Below are 17,243 nucleotides of genomic sequence, written 5' to 3' on the forward strand. Positions count from 1 at the left end.
CTTTAAGTGATTTATTAAAGTCCTTCTTGATGTCCTCTACCATCAACATGAGATATGCTTTTATATCAGGGTCTAGGTTTTCGGGTGTGTTGGGGTGTCCAGGCCTGCCTGAGGTGGGAGTGCTGCATTGTGATGATGGTGAGTGGTCTTGGTTTCTGTTAGTAAGATTCTTACGTTTGCCTTTTGCCATCTGGTAATCTCTGGAGTTAGTTGTTATAGTTGTCTCTTGTTAGAGCTTGTTCCTCTCGTGATTCTGTTAGCCTCTATCAGCAGACTTGAGAGACTAGCTCTCTCCTGAGTTTCAGTGGTCAGAGTACTCTCAGCAGGTAAGCTCTCCTCTTGCAGGGAAGGTGCATAGATATCTGGCGTTCGGACCTGCCTCCTGGCAGAAGATGAAGGCCTGAAACAGGGCCATCCCAGAAGCTGTTAGCTTCTGTAGTCCACACTCTCACCTGTGCAGACTAGTCTCTGAGGGATCTAGGAACCAAGATGGCTCAGGTGCTCAGGCAAAGCCCTCCCGGACAGGGCAGACACCTCTCCTCTGGCAGGGAAGGTGCCCGGATGTCTGGAGCCCGAAATGGGGTCTGCCTCAGAAGTTATCCTCTAGCGACCTTGTGGGTGTCCTCCAACTCCGCACCCAGGTGACCCGGTTTTGGCACCCACCAGAAGACCCTGGTCAGGCCGGGTTTTCTGCTTCTCTAATTCTGTTTCAGGTCCCTCGTGATTGGATTGGAACAGAAGTTGTGTTCCACTCACAAGAGATCCTAAGATCGAATGGAGAATCCTCTAGGGACCTTGGGGGTGTCCTCTGACTCCACGCCCAGGTAACCTGGTGCTGGTGCCAACCGGAAGGGGCTTGTGGCCCCTCTTTATTATTATTACTATGAACCCTTAGTCTACAAAATGCATTAGAATCCTACAATACTGCCATTCAACTTGGTTCTTTTACTCAGTAATTATTTGACTGTTTTATAATGTTGAAATTGGTACCTCTAGTTCCCAAAAGGAGTATTTCTGAAGACTTCAAGAACATGACTTCTTCATAGACATAGAAGCCCTACCCCAGTCCATGGCCCTTTTCATTCAAAGTAGAGTGTGCACAGGAAACAGTTTCTATAGCTGATTGGAAGAAACAATGATTCTTGTAGCTAGAAATGAATGACCAGGGGTTCCCATATTCCCTGGTCCTCCAAGGAGCTCCTTGGATAACTGAGAGCTTGTCTTAGTCACAGTTTCTATTGCTGCAAAAACAGGTTGAAGATGAAAGGGTTTATTCAGCTTATGATTCCACATCACAATTTGTTTTAGTTATTTTTAGTTAGAGTTTCCATTGTTGTGAAGACACCATAGCAACTCTTATAAAAGAAAACATTTGATTGGGGTTGGTTTACATTTTCAGAGGCCCAGTCTATTTGGTGTTCTCTATACTTCTTGTATGTTTCTAACCATCTCTTTCTTTAGGTTAGGGAAGTTTTCTTCTATGATTTGTTGAAGATATTTTGTGGGTCTTTGAAGAGGGGAATCTTCTTCCTTATCTATTCTTATTACTCTTAGGTTTGGTCTTTCCATAGTGTCCCAATTTTCCTGGATGCATTGCTGTTAGATACTTTTTAGACTTTCCATTTTCTTTAAACAATGTATCAGTTTATTCTATTGTATCTCCTATGCCTGAGATTCTTTCTTCTATCTCTTGTTTTATGTTGGTGATTCTTGCATCTATAGTTCCTCTTCTCTTTCCTAGGTTTTCCATCTCCCAGGTTGTCTCCTTTTGTATTTTCTTTATTGCTTCTATTTACATTTTCATGCCTAAAACAGTTTTCTTTATTTTCTTTACTTGTTTGATTGTATTTTCCAGCATTTCTTTAAGGGATTTATTCATGTCCTCTTTAAAGGCCTCAATCACCTTCATAAGATGAGCTTTAAGGTCATAGTCATGCTCTTTAGGTGTGTTAGGATATACAGGCCCTTTTATATGCCTCAGTCCAGGGGAACGACAGGGCTAAGAAGTGGGAGTGTGTGGGTGGGGGAGTGGGTGGGGGAGTGGGTGGGGGAGTGGGTGGGGGACTTTTGGGATAGCATTGGAAATGTAAATGAAATAAATACCCAATTTTTTTAAAAAAAGGATATACAGGCCTTGCTATAGTAGGAGAGCTGGGTTCTGATGTTGTCAAACGTCACTAGCTTTTGTTGACTGTGTTCTTGTGATTGCCTTTAGGCATCTGGTTGTCTTTGGTGTTGACTGGCATGGTAGTCCCTGAGAGTAGGCTTCTGACAGCAGACCTCCAGGGAGGGAGGCAGAACTGTGGGCTGGAGAGTGGAGTGTAGATCTGAGATTGCAGATAGAGGTGTGGACCTAAAACTGGAGCTCAGAAAGGACTGGGCAGAACTCATGGCTGCTGGGCTTTCAGGATGTTCTGCAGGTGGGGGGTTGGGGGTGTGTCTCACCTGGTTCCTGGTTGTCCTGGGGTGTGTGTGGCCGGGGAGCAGAATTCCTGGGAGGGAGGGAGGCGAGCTGTGGGCTGGGGATAGGAATGCAGATCCAGAACTGCAGGTAGAGATGTGGACTGGAAGCTCAGAAAGGCAGTACAAGCTTTTGTAAATTAGATTTTTAAAACATTAGAGTTGTCTTCCTATAGCCTGGCAAGAACTCCAATGGAGTGATAGGGACACCAATCCACCCACAAAACTTTCTCTCCAAAATTCATCCTGTCTACAAGAAATGCAGGGATGCTGGATGGAGCAGACCCTGAGGGAATGGGCAATCAATAACCAGCCCAAATTGAGAACCATCCCATGGGCAAGCACCAATCCCCGACACTATTAATGACACTCTGTTATGCTTGTAGACAGGAATCTACATGGCTGTCCTCTGAAAGGCTCCACCCAGCAGCTCACTCAGACAGATGCAGACTCCCAGAGCCAAACAGTGGATGGAATTTGAGAACTCTTATGGAAGAATAGGAGGAACGGTTGTGGACCCTGGAGGGGATAGGAACTCCCCAGGAAGACCAACAGAGTTAACTAACCTGGACCCTTGGGGCTCTCAGAGACTGAACCACCAACCAAAGAACACACATGGGCTGGAGCTAGGCCTTGATGCACATATGTAGCAGATGTCCAGCTTGGTTTTCATGTGGGTCCTGAAAAACTGGAGGAGGTAGCTATCCCAAAAGCTGTTGCTCATACGTGGGATATGATCTAGCTTTGCTGCCTTGTCTGGCCTCGGTGCGAGAGGAAGTACATAGTCTTGCAGAGACTTGAAGTACCAGGGTTAAGGGATACACTGAGGGGGGAGGGTACCCACTTGGAGAAGAAGGGGATGGGAGAATGGGAGTAAGGATTGTGAGAGGGAGTGAACAGGAGGAGGGGCAGTAGTGAACAGTAGTGAGTGGGATTTAAAGTGAGTAAGTAAAATGAATAAATAATGTTTAAAAAAGTTAAAGCCCAATGTGGTGGCTCTCACCTTCAATCCCAGCACAAGGGAGGAAGAACAGATGGATCTCTACTCAAGTTCAAAGTCAAGCCAGCATACATGCTGATTTCCAGGCAGGCCAGCATAGATAGTAAGTTCCCAGGGATGGTACCACGCACACTGAGCTGGACCATCCCACATCAATAACTAGTTAAGAAAATGTCCTATAGTTTTCTGAGGAACTGCCAGACTGATTTCTAGAGTAGTTGTACCAGCTTGCAATCCCACCAGCAATGGAGGAGTGTTCCTTTTTCTCCACATCCTCACCAGCATCTGCTGTCACCTGAGTTTTTTATCTTAGCCGTTCTGACTGGTGTGAGGTGGAATCTCAGGGTTGTTTTGATTTGCATTTCCCTGATGATTAAGGGTGTTGAACATTTCTTTAGGTGCTTCTCAGCCATTCGGTATTCCTCAGGTAAGAATTCTTTGTTTAGCTCTGTTCCCCATTTTTAATAGGGTTATTTGGTTCTCTGGGGTCTAACTTCTTGAGTTCTTTGTATATATTGAATATTAGTCCTCTATTGGATGTCAGTTTCTCAGAAAATTTGACATAATACTACCTGAGGACCCAGCTATACCACTCTTGGGCATATACCCAAAAGATGCTCCAACATATAACAAGGACACATGCTCCACCATGTTCATAGCAGCCTTACTATAATAGCCAGAAGCTGAAAAAAAAAAACCCAAAACAAAACAGATGTCCCTCAACAGAGGAATGGATACAGAAAATGTGGTACATTTACACAATGGAGTACTATTCAGCTATTTAAAAATACTTCATGAAATTCACAAGCGAATGGATGGAACATGAAAATATCATCCTCAGTGAAGTGACCCAGTCAAAAAGGAACACACATGGTACATGCTCATTGATAAGTGAATATTAGCTCATAAGTTCCAAACACTCAAGATACAATTCACAGACCACATGAAGCTCAAGAAGAAGGAAGACCAAAGTGTGGATGCCTCAGTCTTTCTTAGAAGGAAAAACAAAATACTCACAGGAGCAAATATGGAGACAAAGTGTGGAGCAGAGACTGAAGGAAAGGCCATCCAGAGACTGCCCCACCTGGGGATCTATCCCATATACAGACACCAAACCCAGACACTAGTGCAGATGCCAAGAAGTGCTTGCGGACAGGAGCCTGATATAGCTGTCTCCTGAGAGGCTCTGCCAGAGCCTGACAAATATATAGGCAGTTGCTCACAGCCAACCATTGGACTAAGCACGGGGTCCCCAATGGAGAAGTTAGAGAAAGGACTGAAGGAGGTGAAGGTGTTTGCAATCCCATAGGAAGAACAACAATATCAACCAACCAGACGCCCCAGAGCTCCCAGGGACTAAACCATCAACCAAAGAGTACACATGGAGGGACCCATGGCTCCAGATGCATATATAGCACAGGATGGCCTTGTCAGGCATTCACAGGAGAAAAGGCCCTTGGTCCTGTGAAGACTTGATGCCCCAGTATAGGGGAATGCCAGGGTAGGGAGGTGGGAGTGCATGGGTGTGTGAGGGAGCATCCTCATAGAAGCAGGGGTTGGGAGATGGATAGGGGATTTCCCGAGGAGAAACTTGGAAAGGGGGTAATATTTGAAATGTAAGTAAATAAAATATCCAAGAAAAAAAAAAGAGAGAGAAAAAAAGAAAAAAGAAAGAAAAAAGAAAATGCCCTACAGCTGGGTATTGTGGAGGCATTTTCTTAATTGAAAGTCTCTCCTCACAGAAGACTTTAGCTTGGGTCAAGTTGACATAAAACTAGCCAGCCCAGGGCTGCAGCACTTCCACACGCCAGCCAATTATGGGGCTCCTAAAAATGAATGAATATTCTTCTTTGTTCAAATGAGGAGTTGAATCAATTAAATATTTATATATATAGACTTGAGAGAGGGTTGGATTTGTGTCCCTTCATAAAGCAAATTGTCTAAACCACAGGGATCTATATAGTTTACATAATTAAACACATCTGTTTCTGTGAGAGTTTCGACTTAACAAAAAAAGCAGAAAGAACTAAAGTAAAGATGAAATAAGTGCTAACACGTCAAGGATTTTTTTCTTTTTACTTTGTGAAGGATAAATCTTCTCAGCATTCCTTTTCAATAATTCCCAGTACAGGAATTATTGAAATTATTTATGTTATTTAGTGGTAGGCCCTATACACTTATAGGTATTTTTTTAGAGACCCTCTCATGCTTCTGATATCAAATACATTAAAGGGATGAAACATCCCATACTGAGTAGAATAAGTGTGTGTGTGGTGTGTGTGTGCATGCACTATGTGTATTTGTTAGTGAGGATGTGTGCTCATGTACATTTGCGTGTACATGTATGTAGAGGTTGAAGATCAAGACAGGAATTCCTAAAGTTGTTCTTCACCTTTATTTTATTTCTGTCTTTTTTATTCTTCAGTCAGCTATACTTAAAAAAAAAAACCCTTGCATTAAAAAGACGTGTAAAATTATCATTTTATCACTTCAGTGGTTCCTCAGTGAGGTCTGTTTAAACCAAGGCACAATCACTTTGTAGTTATTCTAGGAAATGTTTTTTGTTTTCATTCTTTGGTGGCCTTTTTCTGTTTCCCCTCACTCCATTACAACATAAATCTACACTGCGTTAGAGTTTTATTGAACACAGTGATGATTAAAAACACTGTTTAAAGTATTTAATGGTGTGCCAAGAATACTCATATTTTTAGAGACCCACCCTCTACTCCTTACAACATTAAATATAAGTTATTAAACACAGCACATTAAATACAATTTCCCTACGTGATTTTTTTTTAAGAGTCAAAGGAGGCCTTGTGTGTGCGCCAGGCAAGGGCTCCCCCATGGAGGTACATCTCCAGGCCTTGGTTGTCACTATCTAAATGATTCCAAATTAGATATAATCTTGAGTTTTGTCTTCTTTCTTTTCAGTTAGTTTCTTCTTAAAAGGCTCCACATTATTTTCATCCTCCTAACCAAAGCTGCTGGAATCAAAACATTCTTCCTTTTCAGCATGCCTGGGAGATGCAAGTGTGTTGTGTCTGGCCAGCAGATCACATGTCTGGGTTCTAGCCTGGAAAGGCATTTTGGAAACCTGGAAGAAAAGAGGGGCCGGGCTGTTCGAGATGAAGACGGAGCTAAGACAGTCATCCTGATCAAAGCTCAATTTTATTATTCTGCATGCAGTTATGAAGCAGGGGAAGGGGGCCCGATTCCCGCCAAATAATCTTGGAGTCCAGTAGCAGGGTGACCACTCGTATGGCTCCAGAACAGCAAAGTGGCAGGTTCCAGCTGTGGGCGTGGCAGAACGATTGAGCGGCAAGCTCCACCCCTGAGCAAACAGGTTTCAGGCTGGGGGAAGGTAGACTACACAAGTGCTTCCATTAACTTATTATTATGTCTGTGGCTATGCCACACTGAAAATGGCCAATTTTACCTGATCTCAGCTGTCCTTGTAAACTTCAACTGTCAGCTTGACACAGCCTGGAGTCATTTGAGAAAGGAGCCTTGACTGAGGCCACTCAGGTCAGATTGCCCTAAGAGCATGTCTGTGAGGTATTTATCTTGATTGTTATTTAAGATGGGAGAGTTCAGCCCACTGTGGGCAGCATCAATCCCTATGCAGGTGGACTGTGTAAGGAAGCCCTTACTAAGTAAGCCCTTATCTAACCAAAGGTGAACCTGTGAGCCAGGAAGCAGTGATCTGTTGTGGTTTCTGTTGCACTGCCTTGGCTCTGAGTGGGTTCCCTGATCTGAGGGAATGCTGTGTAAAATAACAAGCAATCCTGGCTTCGGGTTCACAGGAAAATAAAACACTTTTTCCCTAAGTGGCTTTTGGTTATGGCATTTGCCATAGCAACAGAATCAAAATAGAGTAGAAGCTAAGGACGTCTGAGTCTGGCAGTACTTGGGTGGGAGGTTTACTGTTAATACTGTGTTGATACGTTCAGCTAAGCCCAGCTCCTCTTTGTTTTCTGTGTTGTATGGGACCTGCAAAGCTCACCTGCTCCATCCATTTTCTCCTCACAACTTTGTCTCCTAGATAGTCTTGTAGTCCTTCCCTCGTTATCATACTTCCAAACAGTTTCTCTGGCTTTGGGCATTGTGAACATTTGCTCTTCTCCCTCTCCACCACCCTTCTAAGATTTATTTATGTGAATAACTGCTGTATGCAGGTATGTAAACTACAAGAATTCCTGCTCATAGAAGCTAGAAGAGGGAGTCCAGTCCCCTGGATCTGGAGTTACAAGTGGTCACAAGCAACAAGTACTCTTAACTGCTGAGCCACCTCTCCAGCCCCTGAAAGTTTACACCTTTCGCTGTTTTATATGGGACCAACCCAAGCATCCCTGGGTTAGCATTTCCTTCCTAATGTCTCTTGGGTTTGATGATATTAATGATATTATTGTTACTACACGGATATCAGCAAATGGAGAAGTTGACGGTATTGCAGGATCTTAGGAATACATGAATAATAAAATGAAGTCATTTGCCTCTGTTATGTGGTTGTGCATTTCTGGTTCTTCACAGAGTAAATTTAACGACTTTTGGAGGGTATGGTACAATTTTCCAGTGAGTATTACATCTTATCATCTCAGACTGACCTCAGGCATGAGAGGGTATGTTTGATAGAGACACTATTCTTTTTAGGGTGCAGGGGATCTTCTGTATTTTCACATGCTGAGTTCCAAGATTCAGTTTGTATCACAGTCAACATATTTGAAAGTAGAAGTTGCATCTGCACTGAACATGCATAGGCTTTAAAAAAAAAAAACCTGGCACCATTCTCTAAGCATACAACAATGACTCACACAGCACTGACTCTGTACAGGTGTAAGGAACACAAACGCAATGGAGAGATGATTTGAAGTATCTGGAGGCTATCCCAAGGTCCTGGGCAATGCCATGACATTCTATGTAAGGAACCAAGCCAGCCCGAGATTTGGTACCCTGGAGGAGGAGGCTCTGGAGTAACTCCCCACAAACTGAGAGAGAACAGCCGTTGCATCCAAAAGGAGGAGGGCGGGGAAGAAGCTGTGACAGGCACGGTATTGATTTACCTGTAATAAGAAAGAATGGAGTGTCCTGAAACCACATACTCTTTCCTTAAAATAAAATAAAATAAAATAAAATAAAATAAAATAAAATGCTTTGAGATAGTATCTAACTGTGTAGCCCAAGCTGTCTTGAAAACTTACTATGAAGTCCAGGTTGGCCTTGAACTCTAAACCCACCTGCTCCTGCCTCTTAAGAGGTAGGGTTGTGAATATGAACTAACCAGTACCCCCAGAGCTCATATCTCTATCTGCATATGTAGCAGAAGATGGCCTAGTAGGCCATCACAGGGAAGAGAGGCTCATTGGTGCTGCAAACTTTATATGACTCAGTACAGGGGAATGCCAGGGCCAAGAAGCAGGAGTAGGTGGGTAGGGGAGCAGGGCAGAGGGAGGGTATAGGGAACTTCTGGGATAGCATTTGAAATGTATTTAAAGAAAATATCTAATAAAAATAAATTTAAAAAAACTAAAAAAAAAAGAGGTAGGGTTGTGGGCAGGAGTTACTGCTTCTAGTCTGAACTTTTGAAACTTTGCCAACTGGGGTGCAGGGGTAGAAAAGAGCAGAACTAAAAAGGCTACAACATACTTTATATCATATTATGTATCAATATACAGATGTATATGTAATACATATATATTGTATATTTAATACATATAATATAATATATATATATATGATTTTGGGTCATTCTTGGGAAATAATGTGACTGTCTTCCATCCAAGACCCTGCCTTGCTGATCTCTGCACACAAATGTCCTGGCCTGATGTTCATAGTTAACATGATTAATTTCAATAAATACTCATTGAATAATTTGGAATATGTTCAAAACACATTTTAACAACTCTGTACATAGAGATAACTCTGTACTGTAGAGACAACACTCTAATGTCTAGGTATATAAAGTTATTGATTATGATATATGACAACTAGCTGTCAGGCACAGGCTCTCATGCCCGCCTGGCTGTGCATCCTCTCTCCACCACGAGGGGGAGCCATAGATAATAAAATAAACTCTAACCTTTCATGTCCATAACAAAAAATAGCCCCTTATTTTACATTAAACACTAAGGTACTATTAAATGACAAATGCTTATGATATACCTGAAAGTTTTAGCATTGGGTTTCCCACATTTATTGTTCTATAGATTACCTTAGTCTATAACTCTATGGCAGGGTTGGTTGCTTCTCATCTGTTGATTGATGGGTTAGTCTAAGATTTCTCCCAACATTGAGACACATGATTTACTCCTGGTTGAGCCACTTTCTGACACCATTCTGTCTTGAGGTTTTACAGTGTGGAAATAAATATTAAATGACCAGATTCATCTCCGGGTCAGGAGTGATGGATCCACTCACATAGAACCGGAGTCTGGGGTAGAGTCCTCAGGACCCTCTTCTGTCTCCCCTTTCGTGGTCACTGTATTTTACGACGCTTAAATGCTGACAAAGGTCCAACTGATAATAACGTTATCAGTCATTCAAAAATATCAGGTCAAAATTTTGAAACATGGACTGTCTAGAGAAATCTGCTGTACCTGTCATCAGATGAGGTGAAGAGTAACAAGGGTCTAGATGAGCCTTTATTAGAATTTCTGATATCAAAATTAGTAACAGCTTCTCTTTCCACCTGGCTTCTGATCCATGTGTGTATTTCATGAGCAGGCAGGCAATGATCATTCAGAAAATTGTTTGTTTGTTTGTTTTTTGCTTTTTTTTTTTCAAGACAGGGTTTCTCTGTATAGCCCTGGCTGCCCTGGAACTCACTTTTGAAAGTGAGGATCTATAAAAAAGGAAATTAGATCAAAGATGGGGGAAATAACCAAAGGTCTTGTCCTAGTCTCTGTTCTAGTGCTGTGAGGAGACTCCATGACTGTGGTAACTTTTATAAAGAAAATCATTGATTTTGGTGTAACAGAAGTAGCTGTGAGCCCTACAAATGGACCCGAGGGCAGTAGGAAGAGTGAGACCCTGGGAAGTGCCTGGGATTTTGAAATCCCAAAGCCCACTCCAAGTGACACACTTCCTCTAAGAAGGCCATATCTCCCAAGCCTTTCAAGTAGTCGCAGGGAAGAACTCAAATTGATGAGGCCGTGGGGACCAACTCTTCCCGTTTATTCTTAGGGGTTCTAAAACAGAGCTTGAAGTGAACACTCGGAACTGGTTGTTTATTGGGGAATTAACATCAGGAGGACGAAAGCAGGAAGTGTGACATGACCAACAAGGAAAAGTACCCATGATCCTTTGCTATCCCATGCTGGTAGATTTCTTTCTGACATTCTAACTTCCCCACATTTCTGGGCTGTTATTGAGAGCAAGCATACTCCTACAACGTTGGGTTCAGCTCCTAGGCAGAAAGTTTGGCTTGAGTAGGGATGTTGATAGCGTGTGTGTGGGGGGGGTGTCTGAGCTCCAAGGAAACTGTCCATTCACTATGGCTGAAATGGAAAATTAAAGCTGAGCCAAAAATATATTCTGTGGTGCTAGAGACTCAGGGTAGGAGAACCCTATTCTGTATCCCCCATTTTTAAAAACTGAATGTCTGGCCCTCCAGTCTTCATGCTTCTTCCTTCTGTAGTTCAGTCTCTTCTGACCCATTCAGTACTCTATCTAAATTGCCTGGGCTTCTGGGTTCCTCTTCACAGGGTACACTGTGATTGTCCAAAATCTGCCAGGGTGCTGATATCTAAAGGGCATCAGGATGTGTGGGTAGAGCTTGGACGAGACCTAGGGTGTTTGCATAGAGCTATCATGGCATGAATGGCAGGGAGGGGACAGAAGAGATGGGGGGGGGCGGGGAGCTGGTTTTCTGCCTATTGCCATGTTCTAGAGCAGGTACCAAGGAGACTGAGAATTCCAAGTTCAGTTTCAGCCATATAGGTGGTGACTGGGACACACTTGTCCAAATAGAAGAATAGAACACATCTTATGGAAACTATTTCTTGGTGTGTTTTTTAAACTCATTATTTAGATAATATGAATGTTGGCAAAAGGTTAAGTTCTGTCATATGTTTGGATCTGTATGACCTTGAACTGAGAAAGGGGACGTGGGAAAGATGTGACACTTAATTGATTGCCAATTTGATAAGATTCAGAATCACCAGGAAAACAACCTTCTTAGCGCAACTGTGAGAGACTTTCTAGACTGGTCTATTGAGGCAGAAAGACCTACCCTAAATGTGTGCTGGTTAATATTATGTCAACTTTGACACAAGCTAGAGTCATCAGAGGGGGCATTATAGAAAACAAACAGCTTGCCTCAAGATAAGAGTGGAGGAAGGGCAGAGTGTCTCCAAGAAACAGGGCATTGTTCTGAAGAGACAGAGAAAGGGTAGTTACAGGTGGTGTTGAGGGTTTTAGGTGGAGTAGCAGGTGTACAGGTGGTGATGAGGGTTGTAAGTGGAGTAGCAGGTGTACAGGTGGTGATGAGGGTTGTAGGTGGAGTAGCAGGTGTACAGGTGGTGATGAGGGTTGTAGGTGGAGTAGCAGGTGTACAGGTGGTGATGAGGGTTGTAGGTGGAGTAGCAGGTGTACAGGTGGTGATGAGGGTTGTAGGTGGAGTAGCAGGTGTACAGGTGGTGATGAGGGTTGCAGGTAGGCAGCAGATGTTCTCTGGTCTCTGGTCATAAGGGATCTGGTGTCCTTTCCAAAGAAATATGCTTTATCCTGGAAAACTAGTGAAGGAGTTGAGGCTGACAGTGGGGTATGGCCAGGTACTTAAATTTGAAAAGTGCTCTAGCCGGGCATGGTGGCACTCACTTTTAATCCCAGCACTTGGGAGGCAGAGACAGGCAGATCTCTGAGTTCAAGGCCAGCCTGGTCTACAGAGTGAGTTCCAGAACAGCCAAGGCTACACAGAGAAACCCTGTCTCAGAAAGGAAAAAAAAAAAAGAAAGAAAGAAAGAAAGAAAAGTTTCCTACTAACTAGGAAACTTCAGTGCTTCAAGCATCACAGACCTCTGCCTATGTCGTCGTTTGTTTGGCAATATAATATGATGAGAAAAGTCCTAAAAAAGATTTTGACTACAGTATAAATAGCAAAATATGAAAGATCATCCAAGAGTCTGATGGGAAAACATGCTCACGACTATTTCTTGTATCATCACCTTGCTAATTATTTATCTTTTTATGGACAATTTTAAAGGCTTGTGCTTTTGAAATTAGGAAAGTTGAAAGGATGTGTTACTTAACACAGAAACATCTGTGTTACTTACTCTCAATAACAACGGGTGATATCTGGTTCTTGCATTTGAAACTGCTGAAAGGTCTTCTCAGCCATTCTCTGGAACCAGGAAAGAAAAAGTCCTATTGTAGATTTCCTGGGAATCAGATAAGATAGATTACTTATTTCCCAGGTAATCAGATGTCCAGTACCTGCTGCCAACAACCACACCCAAGGACTCTTTCAGGACAGCACTTGCCTTGAGGTAGGCAAAACCTGGTTTGCAGAGCTTTCCAGATTGTTTGTCTTATCTGACATACATTTCCTTCCTCTCTGCACTCCATGCTAACTTTGGCCAAGCATGAATAAACCACAGGCCAGTTAAGCTCCAGGCCAGTTCAGCTCCAAATTCTTTGGAAAGAAACAGATTTCAAAGCAGGGAGGTAGTAATTCCTTAGTTCGACTGGCCACACAACAGAGAATTGGAGGGCAGAACACCTCACTCAACCTTTATCTGCAGCCAATTATAATGAACAGGCTTCTTCAGCCATACTGTGTACACCAGAGGGTTGTATGGAATTGTTTAGGAAGGATTAGGAGGCGGAGTCTTGTTGGAATGGGCGTGTCCTTATTGGAGGAGGCATGTCAATAGAGATGGGCTTGGAAGTTTCAGAAGCTCACACCATTCTCAATGTGCTCCCTCTGCATTGTGCTGTGCTTTGTGGATGGAAATGCAAATTCTCAGGCACTGCTCCAGTACCATGCCTGCCTGCCTGTCTGCTGCCATTCTTCTCACCATGATGGACCTGGACTCACCCTCTAAAACTGTAAACAATAAACTCTTCTTTAAGTTGCTGTCTTTAGTTCGGATTTTACTGCTGTGACATGATCAATGCAAGTTTTATAAAGGACAGTATTTCATTGGGGCTGGCTACAGGTTCAGAAGTTCAGTCTATTATCATCAAAACAGAAGCATGGCAGTGTCTAGGTAGGTATGATGCAGGAGGAGCTGAGAGTTCTACATCTTCATCTGAAGGCTGTTAGCAGAATACTAGCTTCCAGGCAGATAGGATGAGAACCTTAAGCCCATGCCCACAGTGACACAACTACTCCAACAAGGCCACACCTCCTAAAAGTACAACTCCCTGGCCCAAGCTTATACAAACCATCACAGTTGTCTTGGTCATGGTATCTTAGCACAGCAATAGAGAAAGAACAAGACACCTCCTTTACTTGAGAGTGATCTCATTTTAATAAACTGCCTCCAATGACAAGTAAGGCTGCATGCTGAGACACAGGGCTTCAATAGATCTTGTGTTCTTGTGTTTGTGTTTTATATGCTCGTGTGTGTGTGTGTGTATGAGCAGAAGTCTCTCATAATAACAAATTTGAAATATGTTTGTATTTGGGGACTTGATTGGATGGTCTTGGCCATTTGTATTTATATTTTTGTGTTTAACTAGTCTGAGCGCTTTGCTTTGTTCTTGTATTTTTCAATTCATATTCTAGGATATACGAGGGATACATAAGAACAGTCCTCATTATAAAAAGGGAAACTAAGAAGAAGCCATGTTGCTAAGCATATCAATCCCAGGCTTCTCTCTGGAGGCAGATACTTTGTCATTGAATTTTCATGTACCAATATTCACATAAGCAACACCACATTTTATCACCATAACGGATGTTTCAGATAACCTATTCATAAAGAGAACATATTTATATTGATTCATAATTTTATAAGTTCCAGTCTATGACTAGTTGATCTCTCTCTCTCTCTCTCTCTCTCTCTCTCTCTCTCTCTCCTCTGTCTCTTCTCATGGATTTTCTTATGTGACAACATATTCCAATGGAACATATGGTGGAAGAAAACCAAACAAGAGGTGGCCAGGGTCAGGGTAAGGATGAAGGTCCTGAATGTCTTTCAAGGCTACACTATCTTAAAGACCTCCCACTAGCACCTCTCTGAGGACCAAGGCTTTCCCCGACATGGACAGTTGGAGCAGGGATTTGACATGTGAACTATCTTAACATCGTAGTAGGCATTCTATCTCCAGGTACTCTCTCCCCTACCCATGAACCTTCTTCCTTTTGTGGTGTGTCTAAGTCATCTCTGTTAACTGTGACATCCTATTTCATTCAGTTGACGCATCACAGCATGGCAATGTGCTCCCGTGGCTGAGTGTCAGGTCGTTTGCAGCCTTTCTGATTTTACCATGGCACAGTAGAAGTCCTCTTTGTGCCTCAGTCCACCACAGGAAATAGTTTCTGAGTTGGAGACCATCAATACCTTTAATATCATGCTAGATTTCCTTGAGAGCAGCGACAATAGGCAGAGTCAGTGACTCTCCGGCCCTCACTGGCAATCTAGTCTTGCTGAATCTCTGAGCCCACATTTTGAGTTGTCTAATTTAATTGCATTTTTTTTTAGCCAGTTTCTTCCCCCTTGCATGAATTTCAATTGTTTATTACAGAAACACCGAGGGTGTGTTATTTCACTTGTGGCATTGTTTGATACAGCGCTTCATTTATCCATGTGTTCATGATAAGCACAAATGGTGGTGGTGAATTTGAGGAAAATGGCAATGGCCTTTGGAAAAATAACACCTTCACGAGAGAAGAGAAAGGATGTTGATACAGTGAAGAAAAACCTGCACAGGCCAATGGCTCCCGTCAGTGTTCTTGAGATTACAGTTAGTATAGATCAGTTTGGAGGGTTGGCTAAATGGAGTCCCCGAAGCACAGTCTGTTCTGTTTTACACTAAAATAAGGTTGTCAGCATAAAATTAGTTTTGGAACAAACAGAGAAAAAGAACTAAACTGTAATTAGATTTATAAGTGCCTTGAGTAATGCAGGCAAAGGGCTTTGAAATCTTGGATTAATAACAATGTCATGAACTTGAGATAGTGAAAATTTTAGTTGAAGAAAAGAAAAACCAGACTTACAGTTAGAGAAACACAGTCTTATCCTTCTATTTGAATATAATTTCTTATGCTCCTGTGGTGGTTTGAATGAGAACAACCCTCATAGACTCATATGTTTGAATACTTGGACCCCTAAAAAGTTGATGGAACTTTCTAGGAAGGACTAGAAGAGGTGGTCTTGTCAGAGGGGCGTGTCACTGGAGGGAGGCTTTGAGGTTTGGAAAGACTCTTGTCGTCCCCTGTGTGAACTTTCTCTCCTGCTTAGATGTCAAATGTGAGCTCTCAGCTGTGGTTGCAGATGTGTGTCACTGTGCTTTCGATCTGCTGCCATAGACCCTGACCCTCTGGAACCTGGGCCCATTTACACTTCCTTTTACAAGCTACCTGGGTCATGGTATCTTATCATAGTAGTGGAAAAGAAACTGAGACAGCTCCGCTGACAGCAATGAGCTTATTTAATTTCCCTGAAACTTCGAGTTCTGCTAAATTGGAGTAGGCTTTTCCTGATTCACTTACAGAGGAAGGTCATTGTGCTATTGAGAGTATAAATCAGTAGGTGATGTGATTCCAGGGACAGAGATCATTCGCTATTTATTTTTGTGATCCACCACAGAGTTGAGTTATTTATTTAATTTACGTTTCAAATGTTATCCCTCCTTCTCAGTTTCCCCTCTGCAAATCCCCTATCACATTCCCAGAAGTTGACTTACTAAAATATATTTTTAAATAGTCATGTAAAGAGGGCAATTCTCATCTTCTAAGTATCTAAGTATCTAGTGGCTAAGAAAATTTATGCACACACCATGAGGGGTTGGGGGTCCTATACAGTCATATGTTTTTATAGCTTACTTTCCGTTGAGTGATGAAACACTGTACAACGTCATCTAATGGAGGATGGGTTTATTTAGCTTACCTGTCCTGGTCATAGTGCATCATCATTCAGGGAAGTCAGAGCAGGACCTCAAGCAGGAACATGGCGGCCGGAACCATGGAGAAATGCTGCCTATTGGCTTACTTTCCATGGCTTGCTCATCAGGCTCTCCTACGGCATCAGTTACTCTTCTAGTGCTGCAGTGAAACACCATGGCCAAGGCAACTTATAAAAGAAAGCATTTGCATTGAACTGGGCTTATGATTTCTGAGGGTTAGATTTTGGATGGTAGAACAAAGACACTGTAGTGGGAAGAGCTGTGAACTCCCATCTCAAATTTGCAAGTAGGAGACAGAGAGGTCACAGGGAAAGGCCTTATGAAACCTCAGCTTGCCTCCAGTGACACACCCACTTCAACAAGGCCACACCTCCTAATCCTTCCCAAACAGTTCCACCAACTGGGGACCAAATATTCAAACATGAGCGCCTGTGGCATGTGTGTGTGTGTGTGTGTGTGTGTGTGTGTGTGTGCATTCTCACTTAAACTATAACATATAGAATCTAGGATGACTTTCCCAGACATGGTACCTCTCACAGTGGGCTGGGCCCTCACACATCAACGTTAACAAATAACATGCTCCACAGACATGTCCATAGTCCAGTCTGTTGGAGGCAGATTCTCTTGCCAGGTGACTCCAGTCTGTGTCAAGTTGACAAAAACTAATCTGCACACATGTCGTCTCCTGGATGTGACACGCATTGGTAGGCAGCCA

At 42.8% G+C, this 17,243-nt stretch overlaps 1 long non-coding RNA gene across 1 annotated transcript; it reads right to left on the reverse strand.

Annotated features, from left to right (window-relative positions):
- Positions 1 to 6,747: 6,747 nt before the first annotated feature.
- Positions 6,748 to 16,804, reverse strand: Gm31111. The gene is made up of 3 exons (XR_378937.3): positions 16,513 to 16,804; positions 12,730 to 12,834; positions 6,748 to 8,520 (listed from the first exon to the last, which is right to left on the reverse strand). It is a non-coding gene; the product is annotated as a predicted gene, 31111 (long non-coding RNA).
- Positions 16,805 to 17,243: the final 439 nt, after the last annotated feature.

The sequence above is a fragment of the Mus musculus genome, chromosome 8 (genome assembly GCF_000001635.26).
Source record: "Mus musculus strain C57BL/6J chromosome 8, GRCm38.p6 C57BL/6J".
Lineage (NCBI taxonomy): Eukaryota > Metazoa > Chordata > Mammalia > Rodentia > Muridae > Mus > Mus musculus.